Raw genomic sequence first — 18,492 nt, 5'->3', positions numbered from 1 at the left:
GAAACTGAGAACCGATAGCAGCGCAGAGCAGCTGGTGTTAAATATAGATGGGTAGTGTGCACTGTGTGTCAGGAAAGGCCTGCTCGTCTAAGCCTGAACCGCAGAGTTTCTCTGATGCTTTTATATTTAAAGAGTTTTGATCAGTCGTCATCCCACACGTCTTTCTAAACTCTGTGAGCTTTCTAACAACGTGACAAATTTATACCATCTGAACCAAACCCAGTAACTGGAAAATTACTCAGCTGGAGAGTTTGGGTGCCTGAAATACTGTTCTGCTCTCAGGCAGCTCAGGTAGATCTACAACTCCTAATTCTACTGCAGGCAGTTATTAATTATGGAACATCTTTATTAATTGATTACTTTTATTTAGGGTTCTGATTATAGATCTGTAAGTGCACATCCCTGCAAACGCTCTGTCAGTCAGGACTGCTCCTGCACATTGTTGCTAAATGCATCAGCATCACTGGTTGCTGTACGAAAGCTAGCAGTACAGGGCTGAAATGCATATTCTTCAATATCTTCATTACAAGTCTGTCCTTCCCTAGGTATGGTGGAGTTCCCCTTGCTGTACCACAGAAATGTATGAGTTGGTGCACATTTGTACTCTCACTTTATAGTGAGGCTGCTAGATACCAGTTTGGCTGGTTTTCTTGATATAAATCAGGTTAGCCTCCAGTCCATTATTGTAAATTTGCTCAGGAATCATAGAGTATCCTGAGTTGGAAGGGACCCACAGGGATCATTGAGTCCCTCTCTGGGCTCCATATGGGACCACCCAAAAATCAGACCCTATGTCTGAGCACGTTGTCCAAGCACTTCTTGAACTCTGTCAGTGTGGGGCTGTGACCACTGCCCTGGGCAGCCTGTTCCAGTGCCCGACCATCTGGTGACAAAGAGCCTTTACGTGATATCCAACCTGAAGCTTTAAATGCTGACCCAGCACAGTCACTGGCAGGGCAGCTGCAACCCTCAGGGCCATTCCTGAGCTCAGGGAGCTAAGGTTCTGTCTGGAGCTATCTTTGCAGTAGACCTTGAGAGCTATGGAGGAGCTTTGGTTTATCCTGGGGTGAACACTGTGAAAGGCAACAAACACAGACAAAAGCAGAAACAGCCACAGAGAGAACCCACAGAGATCTCTTACATACACTGTAAACACTTCCTAACACATCTGCATGTGATCCTTCTGCATAGGCACAAAAATCGATAATAAACACTGAATGAATAGAGAGGTCTCTTGTTTAATTTTGGGTTTCTTTTCCAACCTAATGTGAAATATTTAAGGGAAGCCAACACCAGGAGCACTGTGGCTTCATGAAGCACTTCTCCCCAAGAGCTCTCTGCAGAGGTGGCTGGATGCCCGGAGCCCATGGCTCAGCCCTTTGGGACCTTTCCTTGCACAAGGTGGGATGGAAGATCAGCTGTGTGTTAAGGTGGCGGAGTTGGCATTAATGTGTCTTGTGCAGGATGGTCCCTGCTGCTCATTGGATGTGTGTTTATTTGCAGAGGGAAGCAGCACCCTATAGCTTTGTTCCACCAGCTGTACCTGAGCCCACCCCTTGGCTCCTGGATAACCAAGGGCTTTGTTCTCCCCCTTTCCACCTCCCTCCTTAGATTTTTATCAGACTCTGATTGATCTTTGAGGTATAAATAAGTTGGTATTAGAAGTATCTTCCCTGTTCTGTTTTATGGTGTTAATTTATTTGGGGTGTGTATTTTAAATCTACAGTATGGAATTACACCTACAGGATAATGTTTTCACAAGCACCTTTGTGTTTCATTGCCTGTTTGTTTTAGTCAGCCATTGCTTTACTTATTAACACGCACTTCTTTATATGTTTATATAATAGGCATGGTAATAAACCAGAAAGTGCTTTGCTAGCTTTAAGAAAATCATCAAGTTATCTGATACACAATATAATATATACACAGTGCTCTCTTTTACCCGTATGCTACTGTGATTTTGTCCTGTGTGTCTTACTGCTAATTTGCAGGAGGTTATGTTATCAGTTTTGAATAAAAGTTAATATTAATGAGAGATATGAAAGCACCATAAAGAAATACAAGCCAGCTCAAATAAATCTGGTTTTGCTGTGTTACGCTTCTGTGAATCCTAATCTGTAGTTCAATAAGAGGAGCGTTGGCTGATTCAGGTCCTCAACTTTATTCTTAATGTCTGAGGCCCTCTGATATGGGATTGCAACACTTCGTGACAGCAGATGAAAGTGATCTGAACTTTGAATTCTGTTCTTAATTCATAGTGAATGAAATGAACTGCATGTTTATTTACAGGGATCACGACTGTTTGGCTTGTTGTGGCTGAAGGTAAGTTTGTTAGAAAGGATTTATTTGCTTACGAGGAAGATGAAATTATAGTTTCAATTCAGCAGGTTTTCTCATGCAGTAGCACCCATAGCACTTGCAGTTTGTCTGCTTCCATTCCCTAATGGTTGCTGTTTAGATAGGAAAAGTCAGATGAGCCTTTGTTAAAGAGAAGTTTTTGTAGGGGTTTTCTTTATCTGTGCCAGTTCACTCCTAGTCCTTCCATTAGCAGGGCAGCCTGGAGGGCTCAGCTGCAGTGCCAGTACTGCTTTAAGCAGACTTTGCATCTGATATGCAGTAGCGAGGGCAGAAGTAGAATAGTCCATCTGCATGTTCCGCACTAGAGGGCATCCTGTTAAAGACACAGGAGGACCCTGGTGACATGAGAGGCAGCCATTGGCCTGTGGGAAATGTAGTCTGAAAGAGCTGAGGTCTCCTTGCATCTGACAGTGCCATGTGTTTCTGTTAGCAGCCACACACACACACACACACACATGCCATAGTACACCCTCGTGCAGCAGACCTGTCAGTGGGCTGGATCCTCTGTATGCAAGCTGAGATTCTCAGCAGCCACAATGCACCAAATTACCTGCTGCAGATGTGAAGGTAATTGGGTGCTGACCCGTGGCAAGAAGTAGGGCTGTAAAGTTGTCCTACTGCTGATGTAGTTGTAAGGCAAATGTGATCCATCCTTGTCCTTCAGAAGCCCACCTGTGTGGTGGTCCTCTGGATTGCTTTCATAAGATCAGCTGGATGGTGAAGTTCACAAGAGCCAGGTCTTTGGCGAACTAATGGGACAGTGGTGGCTGCAGTGATGCTGAGTTATTTTAAGTCAGACAGAAAGTGGAAAATGCAGGATTAGAAGGATGGTTGTTGACTAAAGATATCTCAAACTCAGCTGTGCTGTGAATTTGGATCAGTTGTAGTGATGGAAACTACATCTGCCTACTCTGCTGGGGACTTGAGGAAGACAGTGGGGTCTTCTCATGGAAGGAGCTGAGGAGATGACAGCCATCTGCCTGCCTTTGAGCTCAAGAAGCACTTAAACAGATTTAAGCTCACTGCCCATCCCACTGAAGATACAGGAGAACTCACACTGGGCAGTTCAGAAAGGACAGTCGGTAGCCAGGGATGCTCTCCCATACCACTGCTGGAAGCACAGGCTGACTCCAGCTGACTTATTCCGTACAACCACCAAAACTAGCTTCACTTTGTGGAGGTTCATCTTCTACTCACTTGTTATTAGGTAGATCTCATGAGTCATCTCTGAGCAATTTTTTGTTTATGTACGTGTACAAACAGATTAAAGGTGGTGGCTCTTATGTATTTATTTATTCTTCTCCAGATACAGTTGACCCATTCAGGCATCTGTAAATACAGACACTGATGCAAGACTGAAAAAATGATCCTTTTGAATCATCTTTATACAAGAAGAATATTTAAACTGCTCATTTTTAGCATTTGATGTTTATATCTGAGATTTGCTAGGAAAGAATTCAGTATTTCTCTTTTATGCTTATGTCTGTCTTGCTAATAGAACTGTTCAGTAGATGGTTTTATATATGTATATATATTTAATGAATCAACCAAGGTCTGTCTCTGTTCATTCAGTTCTGTCTCCATCTGCTTTATGTAGTTGCTCTGGACTGCCTTAGATATTTTGTGTATGCACAATGGCATCATTTGAAAATAGGAGTGTGCAGCTGTTTGCAGCTGCCCAGTTAAAGCGGACTCCTCAATATCAGGTGTCTCTGGAATACAGCACTTCTTTTTCACTGGGGCTGGATGCAGGGGTTTATCTAAGGGGTTTCAACAGGACTGAGGTTCTGATGCTGTGTAGGTTGTGTACTAAATGCTAGCTCCCACCTCTGCCTGATCTATCCAGATAGAACAAAGGCAGGTATGAGTGACAGAAGATGACAGATAGCATTCAGTCACGGTTTAGAACAGGTTGCAAGGTGACAGACAGGTCCCTGTTTTTTAATGCTGGGTCTCACCTGCTTTGTGGCTACTAAATTGATTTGCGTGTGTGGTGGTAAGTGAAGGACTACCTCAGATAAGGAGGCTTGCCATCAGGCATATTAGGTGGAAACAGTGTCTGTATTTTTGTCTGCAGAGTGTTGGAAGAGACCTCAAGAGGCCAACTCTCTGCTAAAGCAAGTGCTCTACAATGGGTCGCACAGCTAGGCATCCAGACAGGAATAAAATAACATACTAATTGGAAGGGTGCTGACTGCTGAAACAGCTTTGGTGGGTGAGCCCTCAGCCCTTCCTTAGCTCACCACATCGTCCCCTGCTGAACAACAGCAATAAGGTCAGAAGAATTACAGTAAATATGTTCATAAAGTAGCCTCCTGAGGAATTACTTCTAACAGTTGAATTTGTCCAATTGCATCGTAACATCCGGAACTGAGACATGAGCAAACATTAAACGTTAGGAAGGCTTACTGTGTATTTTGCATGCTATCTTTGTATATACAGGAAAAACCCAATAATGCTGCTGTGCCAATTCATTTCCCAAGTGTTATCCAGTATCACTTGAGTGTCCAGTTCCTGTTTGCTCTCCAGATCTTCAGTCAGCAGTAACTTTCTCTCACTCCTCCTCCCCTCCATTTGAATTGCTTCAGCTATGTCACAGAGGCCCCTTGGAGCTGTGCAGCATGTGTAAGAGCACAGGCCATGAGATGGCAAGGATTCAAAATCCATTTATCACTGTTTCACAATTTGAAAAATTAACTTAGGTGAATTTTTTAGGATCCAGCTCAGTGGGAAGGGGCAGAACATGCAGCTTCCTTTAAATGGTGGCGTGCTCTGGGAAATTCTTGAGGATTTCAGATAATATAAAAGGTACTGCATCTTTGCTAGCATTTATTTTAATTTCCTCTACTCATTCTTGCAAAAGAGCTGTCTGCTTCCGTAGGAAAGGTTCTTTGATGGAACATAAAGAGGCAGGCAGGATGGGGTTTAATTGTCCTGAAAATTAATTTCCCATCAGAAATCAGATTCAGTGTGTTTGGTGGAAGGGAGACAGAGAAATGATGCTTCAGGAGCTGGAGACAGGCACCCACTGGTTACCAGGAAGCAGAGTCTTCTCTACCAACAGAGTGCCTTTTTCCTTTGTCTTTCTCAACTAGCTTCAGCACATCCTGCGTGCTTGTTTGGCTTCCTTCTGGTTTTGGCCCCTATCGCTCAGGCAGAACTTGTCTGCTCTGCTGTTAAGCCCTAGAGCTGAGATCCTTGTCCAGGAAGGGATGCTGGGGATGACAGGCATTCAGGGAGGAGAACCGCTCAGCGCCAGACCTGCAGCCAGAAATACCTGCTGGAGCACAGCTCTGCTCTCGCTTAGCATCACAGAGGTGGAGGGAGCGTGATGGATTGCTCTGCGAACCTGGCAGGAAAGGAGGGTCTCCTGCTCAAATGCAGCATAATGCATGCTGAAGCTTGATCTAGGAATCATCACACAGTTTTCTATTGTCTGTAAAGAAGTTTTTTACCGTGTTCTTGATGTTTTTGAGTGGGGCAGGGCTGTTGTGCGTGCTAGCAGGCTGTTCTCCAGAAACCATGCAGAACGTGTGCTGCAACAGATTCACTGAGGGCATGTCTAGTGCTGGTTTGTTCTTTGGGGGTTGGTTTTTATTTTTACTTTTTTGGACGAGTGGTGGTGATGCCTTCTTTTTTGAGAACAAGTAGGACCAGGCAATGTGAAATAACTCTTAATAAGCCAATCCCGTTGTTATTTTTCTGGATATTCTCATTGTGATTCCAGCTGTGGGGTTGGCTATGTTCTTGATTTCAGCTTCACCTTTTAATAGTGATTTTTGCAAATAAATTATGTACTTTGTGAAAGCCAGTTTGCTTGCACAGTTCTATGTTTGTCCCTTATTTTATTGGGCAGCTGCTTGTTAGCCATTGTTTCTTTATTCTGCATATACCTAAAGCATCATTTCTCCTTTAACTCTTACAAGACCTAAACAACACTGATATTTTAGTCTTAGTTTTTACTGCCACTGCAGCATCTTCAGTCTCCTTTTTTAGATAGGCTGGCAGTGCTTATAAAATGCAGGCGAACTGCAGTGTGTGAAGGAAATCATATATTTCAGATTCTTGGCCATTCCTCACATTGCATTCATTTGTCTGGTTTGAGATTTATGTTTTTCTTCCCTTGGCTCTGACTGCAGCTGGTGGCAGAGGGAGGGGTTCTGTTGGTCTGGGCACAGCAGTGCTCGCATCCTCCTTTCAATCAGTTGCTCTGTATGAGGAGAGAAAAAAATGTAGTCATTGTGTTTTAAATTTAGTAACTTCTAGTAATTTCGATGATTTCTAAGATTGCTTTTCTGGTTATAAATAAACCACGTGATTTAAAAATATTTTTGACTATACGGAATTATGCCCCTAAATTGGAATAGGCTGAGGCAAGTTTGGGAAAGAAATTATGGTCAAGTTTTTGCATTCTTAACCGTAAATGGAAACAGAGGGGCACTGACTGGCCAGAAGTTTTAATTTTATTGCTCTTACAGCTAATGGAAAACATTATTTACTAAAAATGCTGTCAGATATGATTTCTTGTGCTTTGGAGGTTTCTCTGAAAGTCTCGAGGTGGCAGAAGCTTAATATCTAAATGAGGTGTGAGGAAGAAATTCTTTCCTCAGAAAGTGGTGAGGCAGTGGCACAGCTGCCCAGAGAAGCCGTGGGTGCCCCATCCCTGGACGCACTCAAGGCCAGGCATCCTGAGCTGGTGGCAAGTGTCCCTGCCCACGGCCTGAGTGTGGGACTTGATGATCTTTAAGGTCCACTCCATTCCATTTGTGGACAAACTGCAAGCTGGGCAAGGCTGAAAGGTGTGTGTGAATGGATGCTACTTGTTCTCTGGTGTGAGTGAAGGCAGCACTCGGTGGTGGTGGACCACGCCAGTAGCTGATGGGCATATGAGAATAACCATGTTCTAGGTTGTTTCAAAGCCAGTTTCAAGGCATTGAAAGCAAAGTCTGAGCAACATAATGTCTTCCTTGTCTAGATTGCTATGAAAAGGCCACAGAGTTTGACGAATTAGCAAGATGGCTAGGTAAGCTTGCCAGAAAAAAAAAATAAAAAGAGAAAACCAACAAACCACTGCTCCTTCAGCTGTGCAGAATCCCTTCACCGGGTGTTTCGTGCTGTGGCCAGTATCTTTGTCCTCGTAGAGGCTTCCTGCTTGCTCTTCTTTGGATACATGTATCACCCCTCTCTCTGTGGTAAGTGACTCTTGTGCTTAGAAAGTGGAATTGAATCTCCTTCAAGTGTCTGACTATTAAACACAAGTAGCATGTTGGGCTGAAATCTTTGGAAAACTTTTCCAACAAAGCACAAAAGCTGCTGTTTTACAATGTTAGAACACAGCAGATAATTGCAGATGTTGAAAGTTTGACATGGTGAAGTCAAATATGGGAATGTTTTGCCCTTAATAAGGTCTTGACAGTGTGTTGTGGTTTTAACTGTTCAGTTTGTATGACGCAGATATGTGATTGATTTTTCCATTACTAAATTTCTTTAAAGGCGAGATTAAAGATCTTTTATGAGTGCCTTGCTGCTTCTTTTATGGACTCAGAAGAGTACGTGATAAGATTTCAAATAAGTAGATGTGTTCAAAAACATCCTACTTCTCTGACTTACATCAGTGTATGGGGCTCTACTTCAGGTTAACAGACTTACCCAGCTATTTGTTTTCTTTCTGCTGTAGCTTTGCTAACAATTCTTCATCTGATCATCGTTAACAAGAAACAGCAACTTCAGAAATCACTGTTACTTTTTTCTCTACTTATTACCAGCAAGTGAGAAGCCCAGGAGCTCTCAGGCACGTTTGTGACCATATGTGAAATATCCCCCTATACAATCACTAACTCTGTTTTGGTGTGCGAAGACCATTTATAGCTGTAACTTTTGCTCTGGATTGCAGCACTTAGGTTTCAGCACAGATGTTATGCTTCATGGGCAGCTGGGGCAGAGGAGATGTCCTTGCACAGTCAGGTCAGGTCCGAACACAAGAGCTGTTCCATACAGCAATGGCAGCTGGCTTCTGCCAGCAAGAGCCCTGGCTTTAGGTCTCCCCTTGCAATTAGAATTGACCGCCCCAATGAGACAATATGGATCTGAAATGCATGGACAGCAAGAAAAGAAAGCCTCTGGAAATGGAAATTCTGTGGGAATGGAGGGTTTTTTACAGTCAAGAATCAGAAGGGATATGGGGCTTTGGGTAAACACAGAGTGTTGAGGTGGCATAAGGTACATCTGGTAAAGTGTGCTGCATTCGCTGCTTTGTCAGATAAGGCATTTATGACTAGAAACCATGTTTTGTTTCTTTGGATAGATTGTCCCTTAAGAGTATGAGACAGGAATGTTGAATGAGTTCTCTAGGAGACGTGCCTTTGGGCCTCCGTGGTCCCTGTGGTGTTCTGGGTTCCAGGCTACCGGACTCTGGAAACGTAAGGTGGGAACTTGTGTCCTACAGGGCTGTAGCACAAAACACCCAGACCCAGGGATGTTAGAAGCAGGTGGGAGCAGTGTTTAGCTCCGTTCTTCGCAGGCCAGTGTTCAGCCCAGCTGGGCTGGGTTGCAAGGAGCATTTTCCTCTCAAAAGCAGTGCTGCCACACAAAAAGCCTCACATTTCTGCTTAGGGAAGAACCCACCTATTAGTGATGAAAAATAGGACTTAAAGGGGAGTCTATTGCAAAGATAACATTGCTGATACAGTTGCTTTGCTTCCTTAGCATCCTGCAGTTACTGCAGTGTAAAATCTTTGAGAGCAACATGGAGAGCATGGAGAGCAACATTCTCTCCTCTGAATGCAGTAGTTACTCACACAGGGTCTGGTCTGTGGATGTGTAAGATGTAGACAAGAGCATGGATATTGCTCCTGCACATGCTTTCTGTCAGGTGCAGAGTGCACACTAAGAGAAATTCCATTCTTGCCATTCAGCAAACCACAGTGTCAGCCGGGCAGCAAATGCTATGGGATTATTTTTATGGCTCTCTACCATCAGATATGCTCCAATTCTGCCCATGTTGCCTTCATTAACCTGGCTTTAGAAAACAGTATATTTATGACTCTCTTTAACCTTACAGTGGAGTTGAAAGAAAACACGTAAACAGGTCAGACCATTGACCATATTATGTTTTGTTTGTGTTTTTCACACTTATTTAATTCCTGTATGATAGTTCAATTGACAGTTCTTTGTGATGTTATCCTGTAATACATTTATTTTGTGAGTATCCTGTGGGATTCTCTGTGGTGTCAGTAGCTGATTTCTCTGTCTTCAGTAGGTAAAAGTTCATGGCAATGTGAATGTAAGTATGCTTTTATAGCTGGCCATGATGGCTCAAACCTAAGTTGTGTGGTTTTTTTAATAAGTCCATATGGAAAGCAGGAGTGTAATTGTTATTATTTCACATTCAGCCTATTTCAATTTGTTATATTAGAAAGAATTTAAAAGATCATTGTGGTGAACAAAGCCAAAAATGTAATTCATTTGAAGGAAAGAAGAAATGTAGTGATTTAATGGGAATTTATTTGCAGTCATATTTCCTATTTTTTTCTCCTGTCTGCACCCAGTGAGATCCATTTAGTCAGTGCAGTATCTTATTACCTACAGGATCTCTGAGTGCAGCAGAGAGATCCATCTGCTTTTACATTATGTGGCAGGAGCACTTTTGGAACAAAGTGTAGTGCAGCAAGGAGGGAAGCAACGAATAATTCTCGGCTGTGTCTGAAATTACATCCCATATTCATGGGGTAGGTAGCATGGCCATGGGATTTGTAAAAGTTTAACTTACAAAGCCTCAAAGTGTCGAACCTGACATTACATCTACCCTGCCTGCCACTGAAACCAGTTACCTTTATTTATCAGTGCAGTGGGGAAGAGAACAGGGAGCGAATGAGTTTGTTAGAAGTACCAGAGAAATGACATTTAGCCTCACTTTCTGTGCAAGTCTGAGGGGCTTTTAAGAAGTAACAGTGAGTTATGGTATAGGAGACCTGTTTTCTGTCTGGGGTGAGGAGAAAAACTTATGAGAACAGGCCAGTTGGGATCAATGAGAGTTTGTTTATGAGGAAGTCAGTCAGCCTATCTCCTGTTAAATATTAAACCTGAAGATGTGGAAAGTCTGTCACGTTTAACATGGCCAGCAGAATTTCAGTGCTCAGTAGCAGCCCAGCTGTGTGCCACTGAAATATGGTGTACCTTGAGACAGCTCTGCGGTTGTTTATTAGGGCTGTTGTGAAGAGTTGCTAATTATCCAAGGTTTTATTAATGCGGTTTAAATGATTGTTCAGATTTGAGTCTAAGAGCTGTGGACACTAACTAATAGAACAGCTTTGGTTTCTACTCTGCTGCTGTTCTCTTCTGAATCATATTTCCCATGAAGGATTTGAAATATTGTGGAAATGATGACTAAGAACATTTGTTTTAAGCTATATTATGCTGCATTCTTAGCCATTGATTTAAAAATAAATTGTCTACTGAGGAAAAAATGTTGGGCATGCTCCAGTTTCACAGCGAAAAGCAGGGGTGGGGTCAGATACTCTGTGCTTGAGCTGAAAAGGAAAAGTGTAGAGAGATTGGCTGAAAGGCATTTCACGTAGAGCTGGAGGAGATGTCCAGCTGGCTGGGCACATCGTGCATAAGGGAAAACAAAAGTCATTCTCGTTGCTTTTGAAAGTTGGCCCGTATAAATAACCAGGAAAGGAGAGCTGGTGCATGAAGAGGGTGGAACTCTACTGTTAGATTAATTCTTTCAACTTTTTTTTTTAAGTTGCTGTTTTGAGTCTAAGCTGTTTTGTGTGCTGAAACCATGGCACAGAAAATGGATTCAGCCTATGGATAGAAATTCGTAATTTGACATGTCCCATGTCAGGTATAACATTTCCTCATTCATCTATCAGTGTTTTCTGTACCAGTTTTCTATGCCAGCTTTAGTATCAGGCACTTCTAGCTTTTGAACGTTGTCCTTCAGCCTCCAGTTGTCATCTCAGCCTTCACAACCTCAGTGCAGTTTGAACAAGCGCAGACACACAGACCTCTTCAGGCTCCTCAGCGTTCACTGGAGTACCAGCAGTGAGAGACTTTGATAACAAACAATGTAAGAATGGGTCAGTGATAATACAGGTGAGCTGTCAGGCTGCTTATCAGCTCATATGAAACAGTTTTGAATTTCCTTCCAAGTCATCATGTGTCTGAATCCTATTTTCAAAAGTGACTTGACTTTTCCAGTAGAAGTGGTAGTTGAATAAAAAGGTTTCTGGTTACCTCTTGAAAAGGACACTTGGGTTTCTAAGAGTTTCAGTCAAACAAGTCAATCAACCATTATATACATAATTTCATATAGGTAAGGCATGAAATTGCTCTTTTCAGAATCATAATTTCTTTCTGTCAGCAATATGGACTTTTCTGTTGTTGCCATTTTCAGTAAAAATCCAGAGGCAGTAACTTGGGTGAGGCAGAGATCCATATATAGATTGTGCTGAAGTAGAAAGTACTTGGAGTGGTGTTTTCAGACTCCCTGTGCACCCAAACAAACCACTGAAACAGTGCTACAATAAACAAGACCTGCCAGAGGCTGCATTGGCTGGCCTGCATGCATGCCTTCATAGTGTGGTAGCCCTGGTCCTCCAGCATGGGAGACCCATCTTCAGCCCTCTGCTCTGTCTGGCCCACAGCAGATTTAAGCTGATCGGAGCAGGGGCAGAAGCTTTGACAGAAATCTGACTGGGAGTTATCTCAGGTGAGAAAAGTCAATTACATCCAACTGTTATGAGATGGTCTGTCCTGCCCCAGGCCAGTGCTCAAACTGGTCAGCTCTGTTCTTCTGCCCTGCTGCTGATCTACCCAGTGAAAGAGCATTGAAATCCTTGCACTCCCATTAAATATTTGTTACAACTGAAAATACTTCCAGCAGAAACATCCCCAGTAGCTGTTCTAGAGGAACATTGAATAGAAGCCTACTGAGGGATATTTATTAGAATTAGCCTTATAAAGCTGTCATAGCATAATTTATGTTTTCCTTTTTGCGTTGGCTGAAGCTTTTCTGTTGTAATGATTGTGAGAAAGCTCAGAGTGCTCCCCAACCAAAAGGAAAGCAGAGTGGCTGTGAAATCCTGTTCTGCTCGGAATGTGAAGAAAGATTGCCTTAAGAATGTGTAAGAAGAAAAATGAGTGACCATTAAAGATAAGAGTCCAATTCTTAGAAGGGCAGAAACTTTAAAAAACCAAACAAAACCCCAATCCTGAAAAATGATGGAAATTATATTAGTTTGAAATGAACTATTAGTTTTTGAAAAAGAAGTGAAGCCAGTATTGTTGTCTGCATAGACATCACCATGTTCGCTTCCTGTTGATGATCTGTGAGATTGTACAGGTCAAAAAAAGCACTTTGAGTTGCTCTACACTGTTTATTTTCTTTTTAATTTTTTGGTCACATGTATCCATAAGGCTCAGGCACAGGGCATGGTGATGGTGGAAGGAAGGGCTGATGGGAGCAGGGAGGCCAGACAGGCCCTGTGCTCCTGTGGTGCTGTGGCCACACATCCCATGTCAGCAGCATGGGCACCTTGATGTCTGTTATGAAGCAGCAGGTGAGAGACCATTCTTGCCTGAATGCTCAGATGAGGCTTCTCCCCCCAGCCTGATCTGTTTTGTGGCCTTGTTCAGCTTTCCTTTGATTTTATAGGTAAGGTAAAGCTTGGTTGCTTGATCATCGACCTTTTGAAGTTTATTAAAATCCAGGCTTATGGGCTCCAGTTCTCACCTGAGTTCACACTGCTGTGCTTGGCTGTGTGATCAATATGTAAAAGTCTCCCATGTAGGACAGCAGCCAGCAAAGCATTGTTCTTCATTGCTTTAGCTGCTTCTTGGAGCTTTCTTATTGAGGTTGAATGTTTTTTCTTATGTCTGCCAGAATCCCAAGACATTACAATGCAATATTGTTGCTGGCACAGAACAATGAATGTGATCCTTAGTGTGAGAAAAACCCCTCTGAAAGCCATGCTGGTTCAGAGGAGGTTCATTGTTGGTGTTGCCTTTGGCTCTGGGATGTGGCTCACGCAGTGCTGCACAGAGGTACCACCTCGTTCCCAGTTATGGTCTCTGCCATTTTATGCTGTAAATCTTCTCCCACTTCCTTCCATTTTTCTGTTCTCTAGAGTGCACTCCAGCCTGTCCTGGCTGTGCCAGTGGCTCCTCTGACTTGCTTTGATCACAGTTCTCTGGCTTTCCAGCACAGCCTGCTCCTCACAGAGCAGCTCCACATTTCAGTCTCAAAAGGATTTTAGATAAAATTGCTGTATATATCAGTGCATTCCTGCAGCAGCCGAGGCCCTGGCTTACCTCTGCAGTAACTCTGGTCTGTCATGTTCATCACCACCCCCAGTAGTCCAGTAGTATTTGCTGATGGTCCTTCACTGTCCCCTAGGATGGGCTCTGTTACCCTGCTGCAGTGGCACTAGAAAGTCTCTTATGCAGTGCTTTCACAAGCATGTCAGCTATGTCTTTTGTTGTCCTTTGAATGATGTAAAGGTGTGTTTTGAGGGGAAAAAAAAGCACACAGATTTTTTTGTTGGTGGTGGTGGTTTTGTTTGTTTGGTTGTTTTTTTATCTCTCCATCAAAGCAAAATCAAAGAATTTGCTTTTTCTTTCTTTCTTTCTTTCTTTTCTTTTTCTTTTTTTTTGTTTTTGAAGAGGTAGAACCAGCTAACAGGGTGGGTTTGGCTGGATGTGGCAACCCATAGGGGATAGCCATTTCCCCTTGCCAATGGAATTTGGGGTGTGCTGTGGGATTCAAACAAGGACAGGGGAGCAGCATTGTGTCTGTGCCAGAAAATAGGGCTGACTGAGTGCTGGAGTGACTGCAGGCTCTTGGGCGGGGGAGGTGGGCTTTGAGGTGTACAAGGATGCTCACGGAGTGATCTTGGATGAGCGAAGGGGCTTGATCAAGGTTCTCTAGACCTTGAGTGCATGTGCCCCTTCCCTTGAATAATCACTGGTTCCTTCCCTTGGTCAGAGAAAATGTGTCTGGACTAGAAATCAGTGAGGAGTAAGAGCGAGAGGAGCAAAACTTTTGCAAAGCATCACTCATGCCTGCGGAAAGGACCGGTGCTCACCATATGGGAGGGCTGACATGTATTGCTGCAGAAGTGCACTGTGGTTTGGCATTTGACAACCCAGCTCCTTCTGGTAGGGTGTGAACCTTTCAGATAGTATTGGCAATGTGGGGAAGCCCTTACCAGGGCTGGCAGCTGTAGGTGTAGGAGATGGTGGGAGGCTCACAGTGCTCTGCTGGCTACCTCTTCTGATCTGCTGTGCAGGATGTAGGAAGGGTGTGAGAGGTGTGGGATAGAAGCAGAAGGAGAAATGGTTTCTTTGTGAGAGTAGAAGCAATTAAATGAGAGTTGGAAAGGGTAAAAGCCATGCTACCAGTTTGAAGCCAGCAAATTCATTGCAAAACCCATTCATAAATAAAAAGGTGAAAGAGTTAGAATGAGTGAAAAGTGCCCTGTGCGCTCTCCTTCTATGATGAGAATTCAAAGACTGCACTAGATCACCTTTGTGGGGCCTTTGTTGTTAAACAGCATCTTTAAAACTAGAGAATCTTCAGTTTCTTTTCATGCTTTTCTCAGAAATTACTTCAGCCATCTTTGAACTGAAAAATGGTGTTCTATATTTCATACAAAAACTATTTTAAAGGAATATCTTGCATCTGTAATCTGTTGATATCCAAGGATTATTTTATCGAAGGACTGATCTCTGACTGGAGAACATTAGAACTGTTGGTGTGGGGGCACAGAAGTGACCAGAGGCCATACATTTAGCTAGATAGATCATGACCACATCATTTGCTGCAGTAACAGTATTCTACCAAAAGGTCAAGATATGCCTCCTATAAAGACGTGGTTTTGCACTGGAATAAATGGGAATTCCATGACCTCCGGGGTTGGTAGAGGTGGCAGATTGCTGTGAGTCACTGGTAACTGTGCTCTATTAAACATGCATGTATGGGCAGTCAGTGGCTGTGTGGGGTTCCCAGATCCGTCCCCAGGCAGTGGGGCTCCCCACATGCTACTCTGGAGGGAGAGTACCCAAAGGTGGCTGTGAGGAGCCTGTGAGAGCGTGGCTGCTGGTTGTGAAGTAACAGTCCTTGGGTTACAGCCATGTGCTGCCAAAGTGCATTGTGAACAAGTTCTAGTAGAGATTGATTTGGGGAACTTCTTGTGCTAAGAAATGCAGAAAATCATAGTTGGCTGCTGCAGAAACAATGAAACTGTGGCTCATTACCGCCAGCAGAAGTATGGAATCATTTGATTGAGAAAGAAAATTAAACAATGGGGTTTTCCACGTAGAGCCTGAGCTAAAGTTGATGTATCTGAAAGAGGATGAAGTTTTGTTTGTTGCCGACAGTATGTTAATTTGTTAACTGTATGTTAATCTGTTGACTGGAGGAAAAAAACACAAAGATTGGATTGAGAAGGTCCTCTTTTCCTCGGTGGTCAGTCATGCCTCAAATCAAAGCCTCAGTTGCCTCTTCCTGATTTTCAGCAAAGGCAAATCGCCAGGGAGCCAAGCTTGGCCATGGCTGGGTGGGTGGAATAAGGACTGACTTGTGTTTTGGCTTGAATTGGCACACCTGTCTTGGCTCTTGTTTCAGCCTCTCATAGAAAGTGATTTACCACTTCACCATGACTTTCTGCAAGAGAACTGTCCACAATATCCATCACCTGGCCCTGCAGGTTTTTATTTGATTAGTTTTTCCTTTGTGTTTACTGCTGGCTGTTGTGAACTAGTGAATCACTCTATTTTAAGTAGTCAGTAATAAGGAAAAACACGAATGATTAAAAAGGCACATTTCAAAGGAAATAGATGTTTTAACTCTAGCTTGTTAACCAGGAAATTGCCCTTCAGAAAGCTCCTGCCCTGAAGACATCTCCTGGCTCTAACTTACACTGCATGTAAATCAACACTGTGGCTGAGCAGAGGTCTTAGCATGGCTCTTGCAAGTAAAATGTTCCAGTTCCCTTTTGGCTTCCACAGTGAGTGTGCAGCACATGTCTGTCTGGAGCAACCTGACGTGCGTCAGCGTGGGCAGTTATCAAAGTACATAAGTACATTTCAACAAGCGGTGCTATGCAGCTCTCTTATTATTAGTTTTTTTTCCATCTTCTGTGTTGTTTTAAAGCAAAGCAAAGTTACTGACATTTGCTTCATGACAATGAAAGTTGGTGAAGGGTTAGTTTGCCAATGAAATACAAATTCACATATGCATTCCTTTCATTTGCATTGGTAATGCAGAGCAGAACTTGAACAAAGTGAACTATTTTTCATAGAAAATATGTTGCAAAAAGAATTGCTCTGGCAAGAAGCACTTATTGTATACAATGAAAGCAATGTTCCAGAAGAGCCTTAACTCCCTCTGCACAGACATGCAAAAGGTATTTGGAATAAGGGGCATGTTGAGGACATGATTAAGACATAGTTGGTCTTTCCACTGAGGTCTTTTCTTGGGACTGGCACCACATGCCAGAGGAAGCTGTATGCTCATAATTGGACGTTGGATATCATATATCCTTATTAAAGCACTCAGCCATTTGCTTTTCCCTGCCTATAATGTGTTCAGAAAGTTATCCTTTTGTTTCAGTTTCAATCAAGCAGATAGTTAGCAACAAGAAGAGTAATAGAGCCTGTAAGTCTGTTTTTACTGGTTTATAAACAGATGTGAGAGCAGGGAGGAGGCCATACTGGACCTCATTCATCCAATCCGCAGTATTTCCAGTGATGTTTGCTGCGAGCTGAAGAAAGCTACAGTAGTCCATGTAAATAATTTAAAAATACATTTTCTTCCAGCCCTCTTGAGAGTTTTCAGAAGCTATGTGCACAGGATATATTTCTCATGCTGTTTCTCTTAAACATAAAAGCAGGGAACATGCAAGCCCTGCCCTGCAGGTGCCTGCTGGGCCCCGTGGGGCGGCCAACCAACCTCAGCCCTGGTGCAGGGACAGATCGTTCTTTCTGCTTGGGGATTTGTTTTGGCTGACAACCAGAGTGTGTTCTACTGAGGATAAGTGGTGTCAAACGCTACTTGCCTATAGTGTAAACAGGGCCAGAGGCTGAAGTGGGTAAATAATACTGACTGACAGCACACAGTGCTAAGAAGAGCCAACAGTGATCTGAAGACTGATCTGCTATATGGAGAATTGAGGCAGCGATGTACTCACTCTACAGCTGGTGGGGGGGGAGGGAGGAACGACATGTGGTATGCGCATGCTCTGCTACTGAAGCACTTCTATCTGGTTTGACAACTGATTAGGTAGGCTGAGTAAATAAATCCAGTATGTGAAAAGGGCTACAAAGCCATCAGCTTGAAAGGAATGTGTCTCTGTGCTTTAACTTGCAGAAGGAGGAATGTCTGATTGCAGGGAGACTGCTCTTGGGTGAAGTGACTGTTCCTGATTTTATCTTCATTGTGTATCTGCAAAGGCTGTGCTCGCATGGACTTCCTGCTTCAGCTGATAAAGCTGATAAACTCTCCTTGCCACCTATTACCAGGCACAGGCCCTTGAATCTTTCATGATGCTGAAGCCAGAGAATATACTTGGCACAGTGCTTCTAAGTGTCAAGATACTGTTAAATCAATGGCGTCATGGATATTATGCGGCTGAACACAGCAGAAGGTGTCTTTCTCAGTTTAATACCTGCTCTTTGGGTGACTTGGTCGTGCTGAAGGCTGGGATCAGGTTTCAGGAACCTTGCACCAACAGCAAATGGCACAGCAAAGGCCTGGCAGGGAGCTGCAGGCTCGCTGGACCTGCACAGTGCAGTCTGCTCATGGGGATGCCCACAGTTTGTTTAGAAACTTGAATATGGTTAATGTCTGGTCATTTAGCTGCTGCTAAATTGCCATGCTGCTAATTAGCACACCCATTTAGAGTCCTGCTTCTACCACGATGTTTATGTATCAGACCGTCACTGGGCAGTAGTTACTAAGGTTTCTCAGTATTTTGGCAGCAGGGTATTTTTGCTGAGGGAACCCTCTGAGCTAAGAGGTGCTGCGAACTCCTCACGAAGGCAGTCCTTGCAAAGGCAAGCTCACACGTGAAGCAGGATTTGGGAGCTTCTGCAGTTTTCCTTCATGACTGGTGTCTGGCAGGAAGGGTG

General features: G+C 43.4%; 1 protein-coding gene across 5 annotated transcripts in view; it reads left to right on the top strand.

Annotated features, from left to right (window-relative positions):
* Positions 1-18,492, top strand: part of ST7 (suppression of tumorigenicity 7) — a 135,124-nt gene that overhangs the window by 13,201 nt on the left and 103,431 nt on the right. The window lies entirely within an intron of this gene.

The sequence above is a fragment of the Lagopus muta genome, chromosome 1 (assembly GCF_023343835.1).
Source record: "Lagopus muta isolate bLagMut1 chromosome 1, bLagMut1 primary, whole genome shotgun sequence".
Taxonomy (NCBI): domain Eukaryota; kingdom Metazoa; phylum Chordata; class Aves; order Galliformes; family Phasianidae; genus Lagopus; species Lagopus muta.
The sequence above is the reverse complement of the archived record's forward strand: the minus strand, read 5'-3'. Positions and strand labels throughout refer to the sequence as shown.